This window comes from Myotis nattereri (genome assembly GCF_964212035.1).
Source record: "Myotis nattereri genome assembly, chromosome: 2".
Lineage (NCBI taxonomy): Eukaryota > Metazoa > Chordata > Mammalia > Chiroptera > Vespertilionidae > Myotis > Myotis nattereri.
The window spans coordinates 158,051,169-158,075,084 of record NC_138076.1 but is presented as its reverse complement, the minus strand read 5'-3'; the positions used below and the strand labels follow the sequence as shown (position 1 = coordinate 158,075,084).

Below are 23,916 nucleotides of genomic sequence, written 5' to 3'. Positions count from 1 at the left end.
GGCAAAAAGGAAACATGCAGAGACCCAGAGAAAGGCCACAATATAAATAAGCTTTGCCATGAGAATCAGAAAAATAAACCATGACAACTGTGCATCTTTATTCAATGGAGTCTTTCTATAAAATCACAAAGGTGCAGAGTTAACCTCTCTAGATTAGAGTGGTTGGGCGGGTTGCAGGTTGAGAGTTTGTCAATAGAAATAAATCCTGGCTAATGAGCTGATTCTGTCTCTGAGAGCTTCTCCCTGATTCTCTCTAGTGTCTAGTGCAGCCGTGGGCAAACTACGGCCCGCGGGCCGGATCCTGCCCGTTTGAAATGAATAAAACTATTGAAAAAAAAGACCGTACCCTTTTATGTAATGATGTTTACTTTGAATTTATATTAGTTCACACAAACACTCCATCCATGCTTTTGTTCCGGCCCTCCGGTCCAGTTTAAGAACCCATTGTGGCCCTCGAGTCAAAAAGTTTGCCCACCCCTGGTCTAGTGCCTGAGGTTCCTCTAGAAAGGACTGGACATGATACCTCTGTCCAGGGCTATTACGTGGACCTGCTGAAAGTCATGAGCTCTGTCATACCTTCTGCTCCAGGCATCCCCCTTTCCTGCCACAACTTCTCACTCTCTCCATTTCTTGTTCCTCAGTGATTATTCAGTTGTAGGTTTGAGGAGCAAGTATGAGCAACCATGCTTAAGTAAAGAGGGGGCACTAAGAGCCTTGAATGTGAAGGCTATCTCAGGGAGCCAGAGCTTTTTTACTCAACACAGATTGTGGACATATTTTCTCCATGACAACTCAGAAAGAATCATTCATCTTATCTCTAGTTTCTAATGCATAATGCACCCTATAGGATTGCCTCACACACTTCAATAGTATGCTCCAAAAACAGGGGATAAAGTGTCAATCTTCACTTCCATGGAGATATTTTACCAAGTGTCTGGCAGAAGTTGACACATCCCGGCTGTTGTGGGTGTTAGCCACTAGTAGAATTTAGTCTTGCCCATGGGATAGGGACAAGTTGAAGATGAAATCTATGAGGATGGTATTTCAGGAGCATTAAGGTGCAGGAAGGTTTTAGGGATGCGCAGAATATATGGTAAGTATTACAGGTGTCACTCCTGGGGAAAAGATAACAGAATGAAAAGATACTTAAACTGAAATCTGAAGAATAAATAGGAGTTAACCAGATTAAAGGGATGGTGGGAAATTTGAGATGAATGGAGAAGAGTATCCAAGGCAGAGGCAAGAGTGGGTTTACAGGTTGAGAGACCTGTGGCATATTTGGCAGAACTGCCAGTTATCGTATGGCTGGGTTACACTGTATACCAGTACAATTGAGGAAGGATATACAAAGACATAAGCAAGGTGATATTGTGAAAATAACCTGTGAAAAGATTTGGAGAGCCCTGTAAAGAGAGTTAGAGAACCCTTGAAGGGTGTTAACCGAAGAAAGTTTTGTGATCAGAGAGGTATTTGGAAAGATTCCTCCATCATATAGAGAATAGTATGGAAACCTACAAGGACAAAGATCAGGGAGATTGGTTAGGAAGATCTTAGAGAAATTCAGGCAAAAGAATGGTAATGTGAATTTGATCAGTGTCTTGGTTATCTATCATTGCATAATACCCTCCCCATCCAATAAAATAAAACAGAAACCACTCTAATATTGTTTTGGTGAGTAAGGAGTTTGCACAGGGCATGGGGGATGAATTGTCTCTGCTGTTTGATGAAGGTTCTCAGAGATGCTTGGTTTGATTGGGCCCTCTGTCTGGGGCCTTGCTTTTTCTGCTGGGGCAGGAATATCCAAAATGTCTCCTTATTTGCTTTCCTTACACTTACATGAACAAGGAGGAATGAATATCTCCTTTAGTCTGCATTCCCAGAATATTGTATATATCCTTTTATTATAGAACTCAGCATGTTGATTGCATTTTTATACATAGAATAATAACATCTAAATCAAGTATTACCATATAATTTCCCCTTCTTTCATTTTCAATCTAGAAACTAAAAGCCATTCAATATATAGTTTACCTCAATTGAATCTGACAATTACAAAATAAAGAGATACAACAATTAAGTTGGCATTTGTATTTAGTTTAATTAGGATATCCATCTAGTAAATGACAGAAGTAAAATGTCTCAATCTTTTCACATATAAAAACTAATGTTCTTTTGATAACTGGTGATAGAAAAGAAGATTGTCAAGCATCAATGTGCAACTCTAGTGTAGTCAAATTTTATGCTTAATTATCAAAGCAACTGAATTATCCCCCTTTAATACATCCTGCTTTTTCTTTCAATGGTCTTTATTCTACTTGTTTATTTATTTTAATGAGCCATATGGTCAATATACATAACTCACGTCTCTTTTGGAAAAAGGCAGGATAAGAAGTAGATATGTGAATAAACTCAGATGAATGTTTTTATCATCAGGTAGAGGAATATTTATGCCTTTCAACAACAAAAAACTTTAGTTTTTAGTTGATTAATGGAACACTACTTGTAGTTTCCTCCCACATATTTGCCTCCATTTAATGATCTACAATAGGTAGTAATGCAGCACTCAAAATTTTAATGGCATTAATGTGGTGGCTTGGCAAGCAACTATAGGAATAGAGAAACTACATGAATGAGCCTAAAGAATTTAGGAATCTGAGCAAAAGAGAAAACTAGATTAGAGCAGGAATTAAATGCAGATTAAGACATCTGGAGAGAGGTATTAAATGCAGACATTCAGGAGGCAGGTAAAATCATAAAAGCTGTGAGAAAGCAATGTAAGGTAATAGCACACCAGCTATTTCATTATGTGGTAGCAGCATAATGACTAAGTCACTGTTTGTCTCCAAGTTTGAATCCCTCTACGGAAAAGTGATAGATTAGTTTCCCTTGGAAGAACTTTAGTATTCCAGAAGCTTCAATGGAAGTGCCATATAATTACCAGAAGGAGGAAACTGTCTAGTACTATATTACAAGATCTCCACCTTGCTTCTCCCAATTATTTCACAGTGAAAAAGGAAGCATACCTCGGTCTCTATCAAGGGAGCCACTAACATGATGAATAAGAAAAGCATTTGTAAATAGAGTGGCCCAGTACCTCAACATCCTTCATTAACTTTGGAATTCTCATCCCCTATGTATCTATAAGTGGTCTTATGCAAATATTACATTGCAAAGAAAGTATTGGCATCCAGCATATGTGTCCCACACTTGGCTATAAAAAGGGAGGAGAGTGCCTCCTATTCATTTCTTTTAAAAATTTATTATTGAGGAAAATTTAAAACATCTAAAAACAGAAATTAGTTGGAGGACTCCCATATACCTATTGTCTAGCTTATCACCTTAAGTCCAATCTTGTTTGTCCTCTATACACTCATGCTCATCCAGTCCTCTCATATTCTGGTTATGTTGAAACACATCCCATACATCTAGATAATGTTTATATCCTAAATATGAGTATATAAACATAGAAGTATATAAAGTATATATTTATACTTTAATATATAAATATATTATATACTTATATATTTATATGCTATGCACATACACCTAACAGCACTTTAGCTATATCATTACCATCCCTAAAACATTATCAATGCTTCCTTAATAACATTATATACATTTTATATCTTCAATGCCCAGCTTGGCCCCCACATAGTGGTGCTCAGTAAATGTCGGTATGAATGAATAAGTGAAACTTCAGTTCATTTATTCAACTTATTCATTTAAGAACAAAATATCACTGCTTCCAGGTTATTGCTGCTCCTCTTTACTTCTCAAAATTCATCCCAAAGGCTTTTTTGTGTGTTTAAAAACTTCCATAATATTTCTAAGTAAAGCTTATTACTTCTAACTTTATTCCACTGCTGTAAATTCTGAATGCTTTGATCACTGACAATGTGCTGGGAACTGTGCTGAACACTCAGCATAGATACATACATCTTTTAGACTCAGTTTGATTCTATAGTCTATGCTTTTCATCATTTTCATTTATCTTTGTACTGAACTTACTATTAAAGTACCTGATGCATAGTAGAAACTGAAAAAAATACAAGCATTGAAGGAGGAAAGATGAAAGAAAGGAGTAAGAGAGCGAGATGGAGGGACAAGGGAGAGAGAAGGAGGGAGGAAGAAAGGGGAAAAGGGCGAGAAGGGAAATAAAAGAGAGGGGGAAAGAAGGAAGAAGAGAGGTGTGTGTTACTGAGACTACATGAAGGAGGGAAAAATAAGCAAACAATTATACAGCACTATACAGTTTCAAAATGTGTTCAGCCCTGGCTGGTGATTCCCAGTGATTAGAATGTCAGCCCAAGAACCGAAGGGTCGCAGGTTCGATTCCAGGTAAGGGCATGTGCCTGGGTTGCAGGTTCCTAGACCTGGTTGGGGCAAGTGTGGGAGGCAGCCCATTGATGTGTCTCTCTCACATCGATGTCTCTCTCTCTCTCTCTCTCTCTCTCTCTCTCTCTCTCTCTCTCTCTCTCCTTTTTCCTACTCCCCCTTCCATCTACTCTCTCTAAAACCAATAGAAAAAAAGACATCCTCCAGTGAGGATTAACAAAAAATTAATTAGTTAATTAATTAATTAAAATGTGTTTTCACTCATCTTACTTGCATTTCTTATAACCTCTAAGGTAGATATGTTAGCCATCTTGATTATCTAGAGATGTTGAAACTTGTTGAAATTGGTAGAACTGGCTTTGGATCCTAATTCTCCTGACTCCACATCCTATTCTTTTCAGAAACTGAGAAGTCAGTAATATCTCTCTATTGATATGACTGGAATCCCAATGAAAAGAGCTATGTAGCTCTTGTCTAAAATACAATACTGTAGATCAGGGTCTACAATGCCTTTTTGAAGAGAAGCAAAATGGTTGAGCAATTGAAATCTCAGCATGGCTAAGACTGAGGATTTGGCAGCGGGAGGTGGGAGGGTGTCTGCAGCCAGGGAAGATCATAGGTGATATGGAGGAGGATGCAGATGGGGATATGACAAGGCAACATTCAGCTGCAGCTCTCTCCTTTTACTCTGTAAGCCGCCTAAAACCATGGCCCTGGAATCAGTCATTCCTGAGAAAAACTCCACCTGCAAAAAACTACCTCTTACAAGGTGGTCTCAATTGCATGGTGGTTCCATGTGGTAATTTATTATGTCTAAGTTATGACCAACCTAAAGTAACACCCCAGCCTCACCCTGTAAATCTCTCTAAGAGCTTTGATTCTTTATAGCTTTTGTCACACTTTGTGCTTTAATATTTAAAGAGTTTCCATTAATTGTCACCACAATTAGATGATAAACTCCACCTGACAGAAACCACATCTGTTTTGTTTATCACCACTTATAATCATTCCTAAAACATAATAATTATTTAATAAATATATGATGACTAAGTGGATGGTTGGATGAATGAATACAGCATATGTCAAGTTTTTTGTAACTTAGCATGAATATCATTTTCACAAAGTGTGAACTGTGACTATGCAAGCATGCTGCTCTTACAGTTTTCCAATTTTGTTTGAATGACTATTTACTGCATATGGACTTTGTGGTCTATTTTATATTTTATTTTTTGTAATTTAGGTACAAATTAATATTAGAGTAAATATTAATTAGAGTAAATATTAATATTATAGGGAATATTAATTAAGGAGGGAAAACAGGAATATAAAAGCAGCCCAAGAGGCAACTGCACATGAGCAATGTAAATATCTTTTTAGTCATAAAACTTCTGAAGAAATCTTAGAATATATGTAATTCAATTCTTTTTTTCATCATCATTTTAGAGGTTATGCTAAAGGTTCTTCAGAAGATCATACAGTTAACAGTGAAACTGGGATGAATTGAAGGCTCTTCCCTTTTAACCCAGTAATTTTCCCTTAATTTGTCCTACTTCACATTGTCAAAATCAATTCAGCTTTAACATTTCTTGGTTATGATGGCTGAAATCTGAAAATTTAACAATGTAGTTCCAAGTACAAAATTTAACCTACCCTTACTTTTCCAAACAAGCATTCAATGCAAGTTCCAACTGGACAAAGGAGGTAAAATGAGTGTAAAATGAGTGTTTTTTCTAAGCATCATTTAAACTTACCATTTGAAGTCATGCACGATAAACCATTTATTCATGGGTTCAATCCTCCTGGTGTCCAATTTCTCATGTATGTGATTCCATTTCAAAAATACAATGTGACCTATTTTCATGGTAATGTAACATGACAATATTGCAAGTGTTTCATAAACAAAGGAAAAGTGCCATGTTGGACTATGTGAGGATTCACACACAAATCTAGTTGCAGATCTAATTTCTGAAATATTTCTTTATTGTGGCACACATTGAAAATTAACGAGCGTTTTTCTTTGGGAGAATATCAAAGCCATACCAATTAGCACTAATTTGAAATGAACTCAAAGTAGCTTGACAATTAAATAATTCAACTGTTATGTAAAAGCTAAATCTATTTAAACACTAATTTCCCCCAATAACTTATTACAGTTTTCACTTTGTAAAATATTATAGGAATGGTTTCATGGGACTTCCCTCCTATGTCTAATACTTAGGAAGAAAATATTGTGTACAAGTCAGGCATGAAAAAGGAATTTGTCATTTAATCTAAGAACTTTGTTAATGATCAAAATAAATATCTTAAACTTTTCTTCATAGATCCATTCTTTTCTTGTTAGTAAATTATGTCCTTTAGGAAGACATATCTTAACCCTTTGCATTTACTAGTGGATTAGTATTCCACTAGTGGGTACAGTCAACTTTCACTTATCTAGCCATCCCTACTGAAGTCTGCATTTTTATTGCAACAAGTTTGATTGAAGGACATAAAGATGAGTTAACTGAAGCATATTCCCTGTTTCAGTAATCCTTAGCTGAATCTCTTGGAACTCTGGTAAGAAAAGAGAGGGGAAAAAAGAAAAAGGGGGGAAAAAGGGAAGATAAAAAAGTTTTATATGATGTAGAGTTCATATATTCTACTGTTGGAGGTGACCTCAGAAATACCTTCTTCCTCAATCTCCTTGACAAATTTTGGGACAAATGATTGTCTCTACTTAAATTCCTTTTCTGAAAGCAATTTACCTCCTCACACAACCTCTTCTTCCACTGTCTGCTAGCGTTCATTGTTAGGGTATTTGTTTCCCTATACCAGTGGTCGGCAAATTGCGGCTCGCGAGCCACATGCGGCTCTTTGGCCCCTTGAGTGTGGCTCTTCCACAAAATACCACATGCGGGCGCGCACGTACAGTGCGATTGAAACTTTGTGGCCCATGTGCAGAGGTCGGGTTACTGTATCAAGGAGAAATATTTTGCCATTGCAGGTGAAGGTGAGGAGACATTTTAAAAAAATAAATGCACTAGCAACTCCGCTCTTGAGCTCACAGTCTATTTTAGGCAGCCAATAAAAATAGATAAGTTGTAATATCAAGGTGTAATAATACTAAAGCTTTGTGAACAAAGCCCCGTGGAACAGATAGACCAGTGCAAAGCATCTTTCCAACAATGCCAAAGAATTTTCACTGAGGATTAACATATTACCGATCTGAGTATTGAGCGATGCGTTGTAGTTTATCAAATGAGAAAGGTGGGAGGGAGTGTTTTAGAAGTTGGGGGAACTTACCCAGGGGCGGGATTATGAAAAGATCTGTGTGTCTAAGACCCAAGAACATTTCAATAAGTCAGGAGAGGGAGGAGGGGGAGATGATTTGAAAGGTAGAGTGGACCAGATTGTAAAGAGTTTTATTTGCTAAACCAAAAAGTTGGGGTCTTCATTCAATAATCAACAAGAAATAAAAGCTTTCTGGTTTTTAAAGTTGGAAGAGAGATGGTTAGTTTTATTTTCTAAATTAAAAAAATATATTACGAAACTATTTCTGGAAGTAATGTGGGAAATTTAAGCAGAACAAATCAGGCGACTATGGCAACAGTTCTGGGGAGATAGGATGCAGGTTTGAATTGAAAAGCAGTAAAGATGGGAAAAGAATACCTGTTTAAGAGTTATTTCCGAGACATAACTTCAACTTGGTATCCATCTGGATATGATGGTGATGGGAAAGATAGGTGAATGAGCTTGTTCAGGCTTCTCAGTGGGAGACTGCGTGTGGGGTTGCAATCTTGTCATGGTTAAGATTATAGAAAGCTAGTTTATAAAGAATTTACATTTAAGGCATCTGTATATGTCCAGGTGCATGGAAAGTTGTGCTTCCCTCTGGTTTCATGTGAGGGCTCCATCGCTGGGCAGATCTTTGGGTGGGCAAGCCTGGCCCCCAGCCCCAGACTGCAGCTGCGAGAGGCTAGCTAGACTGAGTTTCAGGGCTACTTCAGAATTGGCAGCTGGATGGAGGAGAGTAGGCCCGCCTTCAGAGGCACAGATAGGTGTGTGTCCCACCAGATTCCTGAGCAGAATGGACTGCTCCTGGTCTGAGCCTGAAAGGCTGGAGTGTCGCAGAGCCATGTCAGGATCTGCAGTCCCACTAATATTGGGGGGCCTGCCTCTGGGGGCACTGATGAACATGTCTCCTACAGGTGTCTGGGTGGACAGGACTTGGTTGGACCATGGCTTTGCAGGGTGGAGTCAGATTATAGGGTTGCTTCAAGATCTGCAGCTGGGCCAGTGTTGGTGAACTTGCCTTGGGGACATGAATGGGTACGTCTCCATCCGGGTCCCAGGCAGTTAGGACTGGCTGGAGCCAGGTTACATGCGACTTCAGGGCCCACAGCCAGGACTGAGATCGGTGAGCACAGGTGGTTGTCACTCCTCCCAGGTCCCTGGGTGGATGGGGCCGGTGGCAGGATCAAGGTGAGACAGGGCTGTAGTTGTTGCCTGGGTCCAGCCCCAGCAGGTCCAGGGGTCCCCAAAGGTGTGGACAGAGTCTGTGAAGAAGGAATGACACGGAGACAGCATTCAGTTGATCAGCAGCCTAGCCAGGATCTCTAGCCAGGATCTCCAGCCAAGTTCTGGTCTGGATCTCCAGAGAGGTTCTGCTGTTTATTGTCTTGTTACATCCGTATTTATACCAGTTGATTTTAAATCCTGTCAATTTCTATTGCAAAGGTTAGGGCGTTTCTTATCTCCATTCCAGGGAGTAAAGATTATGTAGCTTAAGCATGATTGTTTGTAGTTAAAGTGATTAACTACCCGCCTGGCACTTAGTTAAGGAGTTTTATCCCCTCCCTAACTTCAGGGAAAAATCCCTACCTGGGGAAACAACCTTTCTCAGAGAGGTGACCTTGGTTAAAACACACAGCGCTAAGGGGAGCAAACATATTAAGAACAGTATGCTATATACGCCAGGTCCCTTGAAACACATGCTGTGCAGATGTTTCTATCCTGCAGCGACTGTGTCAAGCAGCAAGGATAGACCGGCTTCCGGCAAATAGGACACCGACACCACCATCAACCTGATGGACCCTTTGATGCAGCCCTTCAACTCGCTGACGCTTCGGGAAGCCCGTCGCCAGTGATGCCACCCGCTAGCCAGACCAACAAAGACAATCAAACCAACAACTTGAGGACAGCTGTAATCCCTTGACTGAAGAGGCCGGCAACCTTCTATAGGAATGGGGCTCCTTGTGCACTCCATCCACTATGTTTATAGTTATGCTCACTGTCATTGCTTGCCAGTCTTCTTTCGAGTTTTAAACGGCCCAATCTGAGAGGTGGTCACTGATTTGCATGTGCTATCATTTAAAAAATAATAAAGGGGGAATTTGCCGGAAGCTGGTCCATCCTTGCTGCTTGACACAGTCGCTGCAGGATAGAAACATCTGCACAGCATATGTTTCAAGGGACCTGGCGTATATAACATACTGTTCTTAATATGTTTGCTTCCCTTAGCACTGTGTGTTTTAACCAAGGTCACCTCTCTGAGAAAGGTTGTTTCCCCAGGTAGGGAATTTTCCCTGAAGTCAGGGAGGGGATAAAACTCCTTAACTAAGTGCCAGGCGGGTAGTTAATCACTTTAACTACAAACAATCATGCTTAAGCTACATAATCTTTACTCCCTGGAATGGAGATAAGAAACGCCCTAACCTTTGCAATAGAAATTGACAGGATTAAAATCAACTGGTATAAATACGGATGTAACAAGACAATAAACAGCAGAACCTCTCTGGAGATCCAGACCAGAACTTGGCTGGAGATCCTGGCTAGAGATCCTGGCTAGGCTGCTGATCAACTGAATGCTGTCTCCGTGTCATTCCTTCTTCACAGACTCTGTCCACACCTTTGGGGACCCCTGGACCTGCTGGGGTTGGACCCCAGCAGTAGTTGAGGCCAGAGGGGCACAGGGCTATTTCTGGGTCTGCAGCCAGGACCATAGATGGTGAGCCTACCAGGGCATAGGCCTGCCTTCTTAAAATGGGCCTCCTTGGTCTTGGGCTTCATGAGGGTTTCACAGTCTCCTACCGAGATCCCATAACTTCCACAAAGGCACTTTTGTCTGGATGGCTCTCATATCGTTGTTGCTGAGTTGGGATGTGAGCAGAGGAACTCCTGTTTCTCTGTGTTGCTGATGGCACCCCCCCCACACACACACTTCTCTTTGATTAACACTTCAAAATTACTTATTTCATTTATTGCAGTTTCCATAAAATCAGTATTTTTTTTTTTTTTACCATTTACTAATTTATGAATGGTTTACTGGGATGGGTCATATCAGCTTTTGTAATTATGGTTTGATCAGTTGCTATTGCAATTTTGTATTTGTCTGCTTATGGTCTGTGTGTCTTAATAGACACCAAGATAGTGGTGACTACATTGAGCTTGCTTTCTTGTGCTTGATTAGAGGTTGTATGCAAATGCTGTTTGATACATAATTGAGTGTAATATATGCACATTTAAAGATTCGTGATTAATTTGTTCTGAATACCTTTGTTAGAGAAAAATACATCTTTGGAAAGTAAAACCATCCCAAATGTCCTTCTAACATATCTATATTCTTCCTTAAACGCATAACATCTTGAACTAGGCATTAAAAATAATTTATATATTATTTTTTTATATATTATCTACTATATTATTTTTTATATATTATCTACTATTTATATATTATTTTTTACTATTTGGTTTAAAAGTAGAAAAAAAGTATCATTTAATAACAACTGAGGCAATATGGTGTTTAGAGTTAATGTTTTAGAAGATTTACCACTTATTAAAAATGGAACAATTATTGCTCAATTTTGAAATTGGGCAGTGGGATAATGCAGGAATTTTACTCTTGTGGAATACATCTGAAAATATATACACTTATGCTCCATAAGCATACTGACATTTTGGTCAAGAATGAAACACATATACAACAGTGGTCCCATAACATTATCATGGAGCTAAAACTTCCTATCACCTCGTCTCATTGTAGCCATGGTAAGGTAGTAGCTCACATTACTCACGTGTTTGTGGTGATGCTGGTGTAAACAAACCTACTGTACTGCCAGTCATATAAAAGCATGACTTATACAATTATGTGTGGTGCATAATAATTGATAATGACAATGAATGACTCTGTTACTGGTTCATGTATTTACTGTACTATAATATTTATTATTACTTTAGAGTGTACTCTTTCTACATATTAAAACCCAACAACTTTGCAGTAAAATAGTACTGCATGTTATGCTGACAGCAGTCTCATACATCTTCTGTTTACTGTGTCTCTTAATCACATAATTTTCTCTTGTGCTTGCTTTAATCTCATGGTGTTTTATAAATTTAGTGTAGCCTAGTGTATGGTGTTTATAAAGTCTACAGTGGTGTATAGTAATCTCCTCGACTTTCGCATTCACTCAACACTCGCTCACTGACTCACCCAGAGCAACTTCCAGACCTGCAAGTCCATGGCAAGTGCCCTGTAGAGGTGTACTATTTAAAAAATATTTTATATTGTATATTTATGGTGTCATTTTATGTTGACATACACAAACACTTAGTATTGTATTATAATTGTCTACAATGTTCAGGAGAGTAGCATGCTCTGCAGGTTTGTAGCCTAGGAGCAAATGCCATATACCAGGGTTCCTCAAACTACGGCCCGCGGGTCACATGCAAATACAAATATTGTATTTGTTCCCGCTTTTTTTACTTCAAAATAAGAAATGTGCAGTGTGCATAGGAATTTGTTCATAGTTTTTTTTAAACTATAGTCCGGCCCTCCAACGGTCTGAGGGACAGTGAGCTGGCCCCCTGTTTAAAAAGTTTGAGGACCCCTGCCATATAGCCTAGATTCAGTGGTTCTCAAACTTCCTAATGCTGCGACCCTTTAATACAGTTCCTCATGTGGTGGTGACCCCCAGCCATAAAATTATTTTCGTTGCTACTTCATAACTGTAATTTTGCTACTGTTATGAATCATCATGTAACTATCTGATATGCAGGATGTATTTTCAGGGGTCGTGACCCACAGGTTGAGAACCGCTTATAGTAGGCTGCACCATGGAGGCTCATGTAAGTGCACTCTATGATGTCTGCACAATGACAAACTCACCTAATGACACATTTCTTAGAACATATCCCTTTCATTAAGCAGCACAAGATATTTATTTATATATATATATATATATATATATATATATATATATATATATATACACACACACACACACACACACACACACACATATGTGTGTGAATATATGACACAGTATCCTAGGACACCTATTATAGCTCCTGGAATACTGCTGTTGATTAACATTGGCTTCAAGAATGTCCATAGAGACTTCAGTTCTAACACCTCCCAAATATTCTGCTTCAGGTAACGCATGTAATAACATGAGTTGCTACAACCAGCTAGAAAGCTCTGGAGACCTATGGGGATACCAAACGTAAGAAGAAAATCATCATGGACATTTTATTTTTAACCTAGAAAAAAACAAGTACTACAGGTAAGATTTTGTGAAATCTTGAATTAGCACTGTTTTTCCATCTGTATGACTTTGTAAAATTTTTTTAAAAAGTCAATTAACTCTATCATATTGGTAGAAATGAATGTAAGGTCAATACCATTAAATGTACAGCTCAAATACTTGATTTCCAATCCTATTTTCATATCAAAATAATCTGTGAAGTATTATAAACTTTATACAATTTTGTAAATTATAACTCAATACAACTGAAAAAAAAATGCATTACCTGTGAAGACTGTTAAAGCTTAGATGTTTCAATGTCAGGCATCTCTGCCACTTAACTTTGGACCAGTCACCAAACCTCTCTGTGCTTCAGTTACCTTATCCGTTAAATGGAGAAAATAACTATCTTCCTCATAGGCATGCTATCAGGATTAAATGAGCTAGCACATGTAAAGCTGTTAGGGCGGTGCTTGCCACATAGAAAGCATGCCCTCATATGGCTCTTGTTGCTGTTATTCTGTATTTAGGTAACTAGGATCTTTGTTTCTAGGGGTTCTGGTCTGACTCTCAATCTGGGTTTTTTCCTATGGGAGCTCAATTTACCTCGTCTGGCACGGTGAATATGAGGCTAACTGGAGAGAAAAAGTTGAACATGTTGCTGTGGCTGTGAGGGCAGCACTCCTATTAGTCATGTGTGGGGGCAGCTGTGGAGGAGGGCACTGGAAGCAGGTAATCTAGCACCTACTGATTCCAGAATGAGATTTATTTAGGCTTGCCATTTTCCCAAAGTCTCCCACAGTCTACTGAAAAGTGTTTATTTTTAAAAATGAAAATAGATGTGTTTATGCAAAGATTTCCCAGTCTATAAATTTTGTTTACATTTATTGAAAACATAGATCCAAAATTTCAAAATATGATAGCAAATGTGGAGCCAATCCTGGACAGAGTTGAGGAAATTTGGCAACCAATTTACCCACAACCAAAGGAAGTGCCGCCAGAGCTCAACAGCTCTGCAGGCAGACGCACAGGACATTTTCCATGGAAACCTATGTGGACAGACAGTGGGAGGATCAGATGCTTTCTCTCTCCCCAATCCCTTGGCCTCTTGACACAGCTTGGAGAGGTTGGGTACACCAAACAAATGGGGGTTGAGTTTCTCGCTGACTCAGCAGTGGGAGAAGTTGGGTGCTAAATAAAATATTTAGAATTGTACAATGTCCACCTGAAATTATGGTTTGAGATGCATGCGTGTTCCATAGTAGGATTTGATTGATATTAAGAATTCTTCTGCATCGTGACGATTATGAGTTTATTAGGTCTCTTCTCTCAATCTATACTTTTATCACCAGCTTTGCAGCAAGCATAGTGCTAAAGTTGTCAGTAGAGGGCGCTAGAGGGACATTGCAGGAAGAAGGAGTTGATCTTTCTGGGTCCTTTGAGCAGTCAGTTTTTTGGCTTCAGCTCTGTCTGCTTTGCTGCTAGAGGCGGTCTGTTCCGTACGTGCACCCGGCATGTGCTGTCTTCTGACAGACTCAGAACCTCAGTCTCAGCCTGGTGACCATCCACTGACCTTCCTGGTGTGGACCTTTTGTGCACCAGGCCTCCCACTGGCCTGCCAGTAGGTGGGCTCCCAGCACCGAGGCTGCTTCTGCTTGTCCCGCGCACCAGCTCTGGCCAGGACAATGCAACCAGCGTCACCATCCAGAGGGCCCAAGGACGCCACCTGCGGTAGGTCTGGCTCCCAGCTCTAGGGAGCTGGCCTGCTTTCCAGGTTGTTCTTCCCTTGGGTTCTCTCCCTCAGGCCCGTTCAAGAAGGAAATTCAACCAAGTAAATGTGAAGACTAGCTGGCTTTATTAAGCGATTGGTGAGCCAGGCAGCATCCCATCTAGCAACAAGAAGGGCACTATGGGTGGGTGTCCAAAATGGAAGGTTTTTATAGGAAGAGGGGTGAGGCAAGGGTGCTATTAGCGAAATAAAACAGAAAAAAAAAAAAGAAAAGAAGAGAAGAGAAAAGGTAAGGAAAGGTAAGGAAAGGAAAAGAAGAGAAGAGAAGAGAAGAGAAGAAAAAGTTATTTTTAGACCAGGCATCTTCTTTTTGAGTGGAAAGAAATGGAAAGGGTTTCTTTCTGTGGGAGGTGGGGAAGGCCCATTTGACAGATTACCTTCCTGGTGCTTGACCAGAAAATCCCAGACTGACTAAAATTATGTTCCCTGGAGAGGCGGAAGCAACAATTAGATCAGGTATTAACTCTAGGTTTGGTATCATGGGCTTTAGCACAAGTGACGCCATTTTGCACCTGTGATTTTCTCTTTGGCAGCCTGAAGGTATACTTTAGAACAGGAGTCAGCAACTTCGACCTGCTGTTGGTTTCTATAAATAAAGATTTATCAGAACACAGCCAAGCTCATTTATTTATATTTGATGCCACAATGGCATAACTGAATAGTTGCAACGGAGACCTAATGGTCCACAAAGCCCGAAATATTTATTATCAGGCCCTTCAACAGAAAAAGTTTGCAGATTCCTGCCTTAGCATTCTCCTTTCTTTTTTACAGTTACTCCATTGTTACATTTTATAATTCTTTATATTAAAATGTCTTTGTTCGAATTACTATGTGGTTTCTGTCTCCTGAGTGGACCTTTCTGATGCATCCACTGCATGTCTGTGCCCCTCCAGGGGTTGCAACCCATAGAAGTGGTACCGTTTCAGTTTGGGAAAGAAGCAGCTACTACGCTACCCACGACCAACAAAATCCCCAAGGCAAGGCAATGCTATGTGTCTGGCTACTCCCTGCAGAGTGGGAAAGAAGAAAAAGAGAGAGAGAACAATCATAAATTAACTAATGGCCCAGTGCACAGATTCGTGCACATTGAAAGGACATTAATTAGAAGAAATATTTAATATTGCTATTCACCCTTTCTCTATAATAGAAGTGTCAGAGATGAAAGACAATTAGTAAAATGTACATGAAAATAATATATAAATTGATTAATGAATAAACAATAACAACATGATATAAAAACATTGATAAAAACAATGACTAATAAATTGATTAAACTTATTCTGATACCTCCCTGTATACCACATTAAAACTAAAAACACTTTCAGAGTGCTTGACTATTTTTTCTTGTGAGAGATTTATCTGCATTGCACATGTGTGAGTCAATATTTATTTTTTAATTGCCAGTGCATGTCATATGTACCAGCCAGCTGGTCAGATGGACATATGGTCTGTCACTTAGCTATATATATATATATATATATATATATATATATATATATATATATATAGTCTCAATAAATGACCGTACTTAATCCATACATTATTCATTTCTTATACCTGAAAGCAATCCAGATACCTAGCTCATGGTAAAAATTTACTAAATGATTTTGAACAAATGAAGTGAATATACGGATGATACAAAACAAATTGAAAACACACTCTGAGCAGCATTTTTCCTCCAATGCAAAAAAAAAACAAATGACAAGTAATACAATATAGATAAGCTGTGGGCTCTCTTTTCCTCAAATATTTGCTCTCTGAAAATTATGGGAAATGTATAAAGAAAAGAGATGTGTCTGTGAATACATTATCTTAAGCTGTACATGCAAATGAAGTGGAAAACACAAGAGAAATAATTTTCTACTGAAACATTCTGATAATTGAGACAAGCATTGTGGTTTTGCTTTGAATTAGCTGAGCTGAACCATTTATGCATTTGACTTTGCCACAGCCCTGAGAGGTTCTTACAGGGTTCACTTCAACAAACAGCTGTGGACTGGGGTCAATTCTTATTTTATTTAGCATTACCCATTCATTCAGATTCCATATTCAGCTAATTACTTGCAGGAACAGGACTTATTAAGAAGAATAACTCATTTACATGGAAGAAGGCTGCAGCTTGCCCTTTTGCTTTCATCTCCTTCCCTTCCCTTTGCATTTATTCTCCTTTCATTTGGAGTAATGTGAAGCACAAAAACCAAATCAAGACACTCTGCATCCTGATTTCTTGTTTCCCAAACATTCAAACCTTTTCGTGAGCAGAAATTAGCCTTTGCCAAGTAATTCAAACAAAAATGTACATTTTCTTTTACCAAATGAGTGCGTTGCCATGCTTATCACATCATCCTGTCGGCCAGCAGGCAACTCTGGCCCAGTCAGTCAGCTCACCTTCCCTTTAGCATGGCGGGGCGTTCAGCAGGAACTTCAGATGCCCTGATATTTCCTCTACTGTTTACAAAAGCAGAAAAGAATTTCACACTTTTTGGAGCACTGCAGGTGTTTCAGGGCCTTTAAATGCCACTTATAAGCCATTCTAAACAAACCAACCTGCACACCAGGAAACCAAAATACCTGTTAGCACTGTTTTTTTCCAAGAAGGATGAAGAGTTTTCTTTAATGCACCAAATGAATTTAAGGAATGCATTTTCTTTCTAGGCCTTACTCAAAGACAGAAATGTAGGTAGCCCAGACACTAAAAAGATAAAAGCAGTTTCTATGGTTATCAGCAGCTGGGATTTAAGAGAGGGGGAGAGTGGTGATTAGTCTCTTGTAGCAATCTTATAGAAGAATACTAGAGGCCTGGTGCACAACATTTGTGCACTGGGGGGTGTGGGGGTCCCTCAGCCTGACCTGCACCCTCTCCAATCTGAGAGCCCTCAGGGGAGCCCTTTCCAATCCGTGAATTTCTGTCTGTCATATGAGCGAATTGTCTGAGACCCCCAACTCAGTTTGGTTTGTTGCTCACAGAATAATAGAGGCACTTTTTTTCTTTGCTTCATTGGTGCAGATTTCCTGGAAGTTTTAGGATATCTTTCCTTTAATTTTTCCTAGACACTCTGATTTTACTTATGTCTCTCACCTTTGCTTTCCCTCCATCCTTCACTGCAACAGTAACTTGCTCCAGACTCACTTTGCTCTAGTGTCTAAGAGATCCGTCTGCTACCAGAACTATGATTCCCAGCATTCCTGGTGCTCCCCACGCTCTGGGCTTCCACTTCAGGTCCTGGGCTGCCACCAGAACTACTATTCCCAGAATTCCTGGTGCTCCCCACACTCTTGGTTTTCCCTTCCTGCTCTGTCTCCATCAAGTCCTCCAAGCCACCAGGTCTCCCGCTCTGCTCTCTGCCCCGTGCCTGTGTATGCAAATTAACCTGCCATCTTTGTTGGGTTAATTTGCATACTCACTCCTGATTGAGCTGGTGAGCATAGTGAAGGGGTGGTCAATTTACATGTTTCTCTTTTATTATATGGGATATGATGTTAATTATCCTGTCATTTTGTTTAAACCAACACCTAGGTTATTTGTCTGCACACTGTAATCACCTGGGAAGCTTAGAAAATAATAAATTATTAATAATAATAATAATGCTTATTTCTACCCCTAGAGACTTGGACTCAATTGACCTGGGGTGTGGCCTGGGCTTTGGAAGTTTGAGAAAGCTCCTGCAGTGATTGTCATATGCAGAGCTATTGCCCTAGCTTGACCTTTGATTCAAGAACTAGTGGAGCTCGTTCCAATGGAACTCTCTGAGATGATGGTGATGTACCTGCATGAGCGCTAGCATGCTGAGAGCTGGAGGAACAGAGGGAAGAGATGGTGTTTTCACAACCAGGAAGTTTACAAGAGGATCCTAGGGAACTGAGATCCAGACCTCTGAGAAGAGTGACTGCCCCGTGGGTGCTGGCACCACGGAGAGCAATGTGTCCTTCTGGGAGTGTGGAGGGAACATGGGATCAATGGCTGCTGCCAGGGAAAGAAGCCCAGGCTGGGAAGACTGGCAGCAGCACATGGCAAGGAGAAAGTCTCTATTCTCCCTTCTCCTGTTTTGCAGTCCCCTTGTAGGGCCCTCATCACAGAATCCAATAGGGAACTGCTGGCTGAAGAGAAATAGTTTGCAGAGTCCTAGCCCCAGTCAGCATCTCCAAGCCGGGTAGTGAATTGTGAATTTGGAGCCGAAAAACCTTATTTAGTGCCCAACATAATTATAACCAAATAATATGCATAACATAAACATCTTTACATATTTAACTAACAGACTTTTAAAAACAGTATTAGCATTCTTAGATACCATTGGTGGATGAGTGAATTAACACCCTGGAAAGCAAGTTGGCAAGTCCTGATGTGTTTATAACCCTTGACTCAATAGTTTAGCTTTTAGGAATGTATCCCAGAAATACAATGAAAACTACGATCTAAGATTCATGTACAAAATATTTATTGACACATTGTTCATCATACTAAAAACCTTAATGACCCAAGTAGAAAATGGTTAAGTACATTATGGAGTATAAATATTTAATTTTATGAAATGATAAAAATAGGATTTGCATTGCAAGTTATGGGGAAAACATCATTGTGGTATAATGGTTGAGATATCTTTTTATTTAGTAATTTACTATAAGCACTGTCACTGATTTTTTATTTTCTTCTCTCTATATTGCAGCATTTTCTGTTTCCTATAATATGCCCATATTGCATTAATAATGAAACAATGCCAATAATAAAAATAACAAAGAAATAGATCCATTATTTTAATAGCACTAAAATAAAAATGTGTGTGTGTGTGTGTGTGTGTGTGTGTGTACATAAAACTTGTAAACAAAAAACAATACTTTGGGGGAAAAACCTGCAGCAAGTATAAGAATTTTTTCTGTAATATGTAATGAGTTCACATAGATTCATAAGAAAACATCAAAACTGCCAAAAGATGAATGAAGGGTCAAAATTATTTATAAAAGAAAAATACATGTGATTAATGAACTCATAGGAAAATACTTATTATCATATTAGCAAAGATCACAAAATTTAATGGGAACAGTGTTGCTGAATATAGTATAACATCATGGAACTATTTTGTAAAATCAAAAAAACAACAAAAAAACACTGGACTATTAATTAATAGTTAAAATACACATATCCTTTTTTTTTTTTTTTAAATTTGAAAGAGGCCCAGTCATCTGTCTTTTTTTTTTTTTTTTTTTAATATATTTTATTGATTTTTTACAGAGAGGAAGGGAGAGAGATAGAGAGTTAGAAACATCGATGAGAGAGAAACATCGATCAGCTGCCTCCTGCACATCTCCCACTGGGGATATGCCCGCAACCCAGGTACATGCCCTTGACCGGAATCGAACCTGGGACCCTTCAGTCCGCAGGCCAACGCTCTATCCACTGAGCCAAACCGGTTTCAGCCACATATCCTTTAATCTCATAAAAACAATTCTTGCCCTGGATGGTTTTGCTCAGTGGTTAGAGTGTCGACCCTGGACCGAAGGGTCATGGGTTTGATTCCCAGCCAAGGACACCTACCATGGTTGCGGATTTGTCCCTGCCCACTGTGGGGATATGTGAGGGAGGCAACCAATTGATGTGTCTCTCTCCCTCTCCTCTCCCTCTGTTCCCCTCTCTCTAAGAAATCAATGGAAGTATCCTTGGGTGAGGATAAAAACAATGAATAAATAAGCAAACAATTCTTAGAATCTATCCTGGGATTATAATTTGAAATACAAGAAAGATTTTATTCCCCAAAGTATTTATTACTTTATTATTTAAAGAAAACAATCAAATGTCTAAACATGCAAGAATATTTTAATAGCCCTAATGTTATAGAGTGATGTTTAATGGATATGTTAACATTGTGTTTTAAATTAACTGTAACATACAGGTTATATAATTTAATATTTAGAATAATCTCAGCTGGGCAAAAGCATTAAGAGAATATAGGTGATGTGTTTAAGAATACATCTGCTAGGGCAAAGGAAACTAAGGAGAAAATAAACAAATGGGACTACATCAAAATAAAAAGCGTCTGCACAGCAAAAAACAAACAAATAAACAAACAAACAAATAAACAAACAAAAAAAACATCAACAAAACCAAAAGGGAGCCCACTGTATGAAAGAACGTATTTGGCAATGATACAGCTGATAAAGGCTTACTATCCAAATTATACAAGGAACTCATACACCTTAACAAAAGGAAGAAAAACAATCCAATTCAAAAATGGGCAAAGGACCTAAATAGACACGTTTCCAAAGTGGACATACAGACAGCCAAGAGGCATATAAAAAAATGCTCAAAGTCACTGGTCATCAGAGAGATGCAAATTAAAATGACAATAAGGTATCACCTCACACCTGTCAGAATGGCTACCATCAACAAATCAACAAATGACAATGCTGGCAAGGATGTGGAGAAAAGGGAACCCTAGTACACTGCTGGTGGGAATGCAGACTGGTGCAGCCATTATGGAAAATAGTATGGAGTTTCCTCAAAAAATTAAATATGGAGCTGCCATTTGACCCCGTGATCCCACCTCTAGGAATATATCCCAAGAAACCCAAAACACCGATCAGAAAGAATATACGCACCCCTAGGTTTATAATAGCACAATTTACAATAGCTAAGACCTGAAAAATCCCAAGTGCCCATCAGTAGATGAGTGGATAAAAAAGCTGTGGTGTTTTTACACCATGGAATACTATGCAGCAGTAAAGAAGAAGAATCTCTTACCCTTTGAGACAGCACGGAGGGACCTAGAGTATCATGCTAGGTGAAATAAGTCAGTCAGAGAAAGACAAGTATCATGTGATCTCATTCATATGTGGAATCTAATTAACAAAATAAACTGATGAACAGAGAGGATCCAAAGGCATGGAAGCATGGAACAGAGTGTGGATGTCAGAGGGAAGGTGGGGGAGGTTGGGTAGGCAGGAGGTAATCAAGCAAAGGCCTTGTATGTATATATGCATAACCCATGGACAAGGACAATTAGGTGAGGCCTGGGGCGGGGGTCGGGGGCGGGCTGGAGGGGGTTAATGGGGGAGAAGGGGGAACATATGTAATACTTTCAACAATAAAGATTTTTAAAAGAGAGAGAGAGAATATAGGTGATGGAGATGACATGCTATTACTGTCGGCAGTTCAGTATATTTCTGGGCAATGTTTCTAAGAGTGTTGGTGACCCTACCTCTTGTCCCCCTGTCCTGCCTACCTTTGTGCTCTGGAGGCCCAGAGGTATCCATGGCTGCGATTGTGCTACTAGGTGTTACACTCAGACAGGTCAGGACAAAAAATAATATCCAAGAATATTTTGACACTAACAACATGATCCTTAGTAGGAAAGATGGACAGTCCATTCCAACTCATGAGATTTCCAAGGAGACAGAGAACCAAGGCAGTGTAAAGGAGAATACAAAAATAATAAAAAAAAAGACTTGTTAAGTATCATCAAGGGCATGCAGTTGAATTAAGCACAGTAAATGTACAAACCACAAAGATGCCCAACAGAAGATCACTTAGAACAGCAGTTCTCAACCTGTGGGTCGCGACCCCTTTGGCGGTCAAACGACCCTTTCACAGGGGTTGCCCAAGACCATCCTGCATATCAGATATTTACATTATGATTCATAACAGTAGCAACATTGCAGTTATGAAGTAGCAACGAAAATAATTTTATGGTTGGGGTCACACCATGAGGAACTGTATTTAAAGGACCAGAGGTTGAGAACCACTGGCTTAGAAGTTCGCAGGCTACAATTGGCAGGCTTCAAAAACCTACGGGACATGAACCAAAGAAGAGAACAGGGCCACCGAGTCCTGAGTTGGTGGCCGCTGCATCTGCTGTTGCAGATTCTCTCCCTTTTGACAAGCATACAACCAGTTGCTCAGGCAGCCCCAGCAGCATGAGGAAGACTCAATGGCACAGAAACAGGAAGAAAGGCCTACCGTTGGATTCAGTGCCATGATATCACATATGAAAGTTGCCAGATGTGCCCCAGCTAGAGTTAGAACAAAACCAGTTCATCAGATTCAGTTTGATGAAGGGTCTGATAATTATGTTGGTTGGGATAAGACTACCGATCTTAGAAAAGGTTTTAGGGAAAATATATTCAGGGCAAAGAGACAGTACTTTTTATCTTAAGGCAGCTATTGAAGAGGCACCTGAAATAGCACCTTCACTCTGGGCTGTGGAATTTGCTAAGCGGTTAGCTGTAATAAATGAAGAGTCCTTTCAGAATTTTTTAAAAATGTATTTTATTAATTTTTTACAGCGAGGACAGGAGAGGGATAGAGAATTAGAAACATTGATGAAAGAGGAACATCGATCAGCTGCCTCCTGCACACCCCCACTGGGGATATGCCCACAACCAAGGTACATGCCCTTGACCGGAATTGAACCTGGGACCCTTTGGTCCACAGGCCGACGCTCTATCCACTGAGGTCAGGGCTCAGAATGCTTTGAAGAGATGATCCAGTGGACGAAAGAGGGGAGACTGTGGGAGTTCCCAATTAACTATGAAGCAGTTTTGATGATGATGGTTTAGAATTTCATATATTTCTGGATAAATACCTGAAGGATTTTCCAAAACAAGGGCTAATTTGCCCCTTGATGAAGTAAGTGACCTGTGGCCTTTCCAAAAACCTATATCTGAGTGTTAGGAAGTAGAACACATGGAGTGGTTTAAAGGTTATTTTAATTAAAAAAAAGAAAAAGAAAGACATTCTAAAAGAAAGTGACATATGGTCCAAATGAAGACTATGGAGATTTTTATTTCAAGCTCTTGGAGATTGGTATTATAACTAAATAAATAACTTTACTAGGAAAAAAAGAGAATATAGGTGATGGAGAGATTAATTACTATTAAGATGATTAAGGCAGTTTTATATGAGGTTGCAAATGGACTTACTAGTAACTTATTCATAATGGGCAAAAAGAGGGCAGAATTAAAAATGATGTCTAAGATTTTAGTTCAGGAGACCAAAATAATGGTGTTGGCACTGACAGAAATAGAAACCTGGAAATTATGATAGTATTAACTTTGCATCAATTTCATAATTGCTATAGGCTGTGACAAGCCAACTGTTTTCAATTCAGTTCTAAATTCTGTAGCATGGTTATAAAACATAACACATTTGTTTTTTAAGAGTTTAACCTCATTGAACTGAAGATGTTTAACTCAAATGGTGTTTAAATGAGTAAAGAATGAGGAAATGTATCCCCATTTGGTTCTTCTTGGATGTAAATGTTCTGGAAAATGTGAACAAACACTTAGCTTTGCTAAAATGTA

General features: G+C 39.3%; 1 pseudogene across 1 annotated transcript; it reads left to right on the top strand.

Annotated features, from left to right (window-relative positions):
* The first annotated feature begins 7,968 nt into the window (after positions 1-7,968).
* Positions 7,969-23,329, top strand: LOC308513900 (small ribosomal subunit protein mS31-like; annotated as a pseudogene). The gene is made up of 3 exons: positions 7,969-8,057; positions 22,392-22,864; positions 23,081-23,329. The product of its transcript is annotated as a small ribosomal subunit protein mS31-like (transcript).
* The last annotated feature ends 587 nt before the right edge of the window (positions 23,330-23,916 follow it).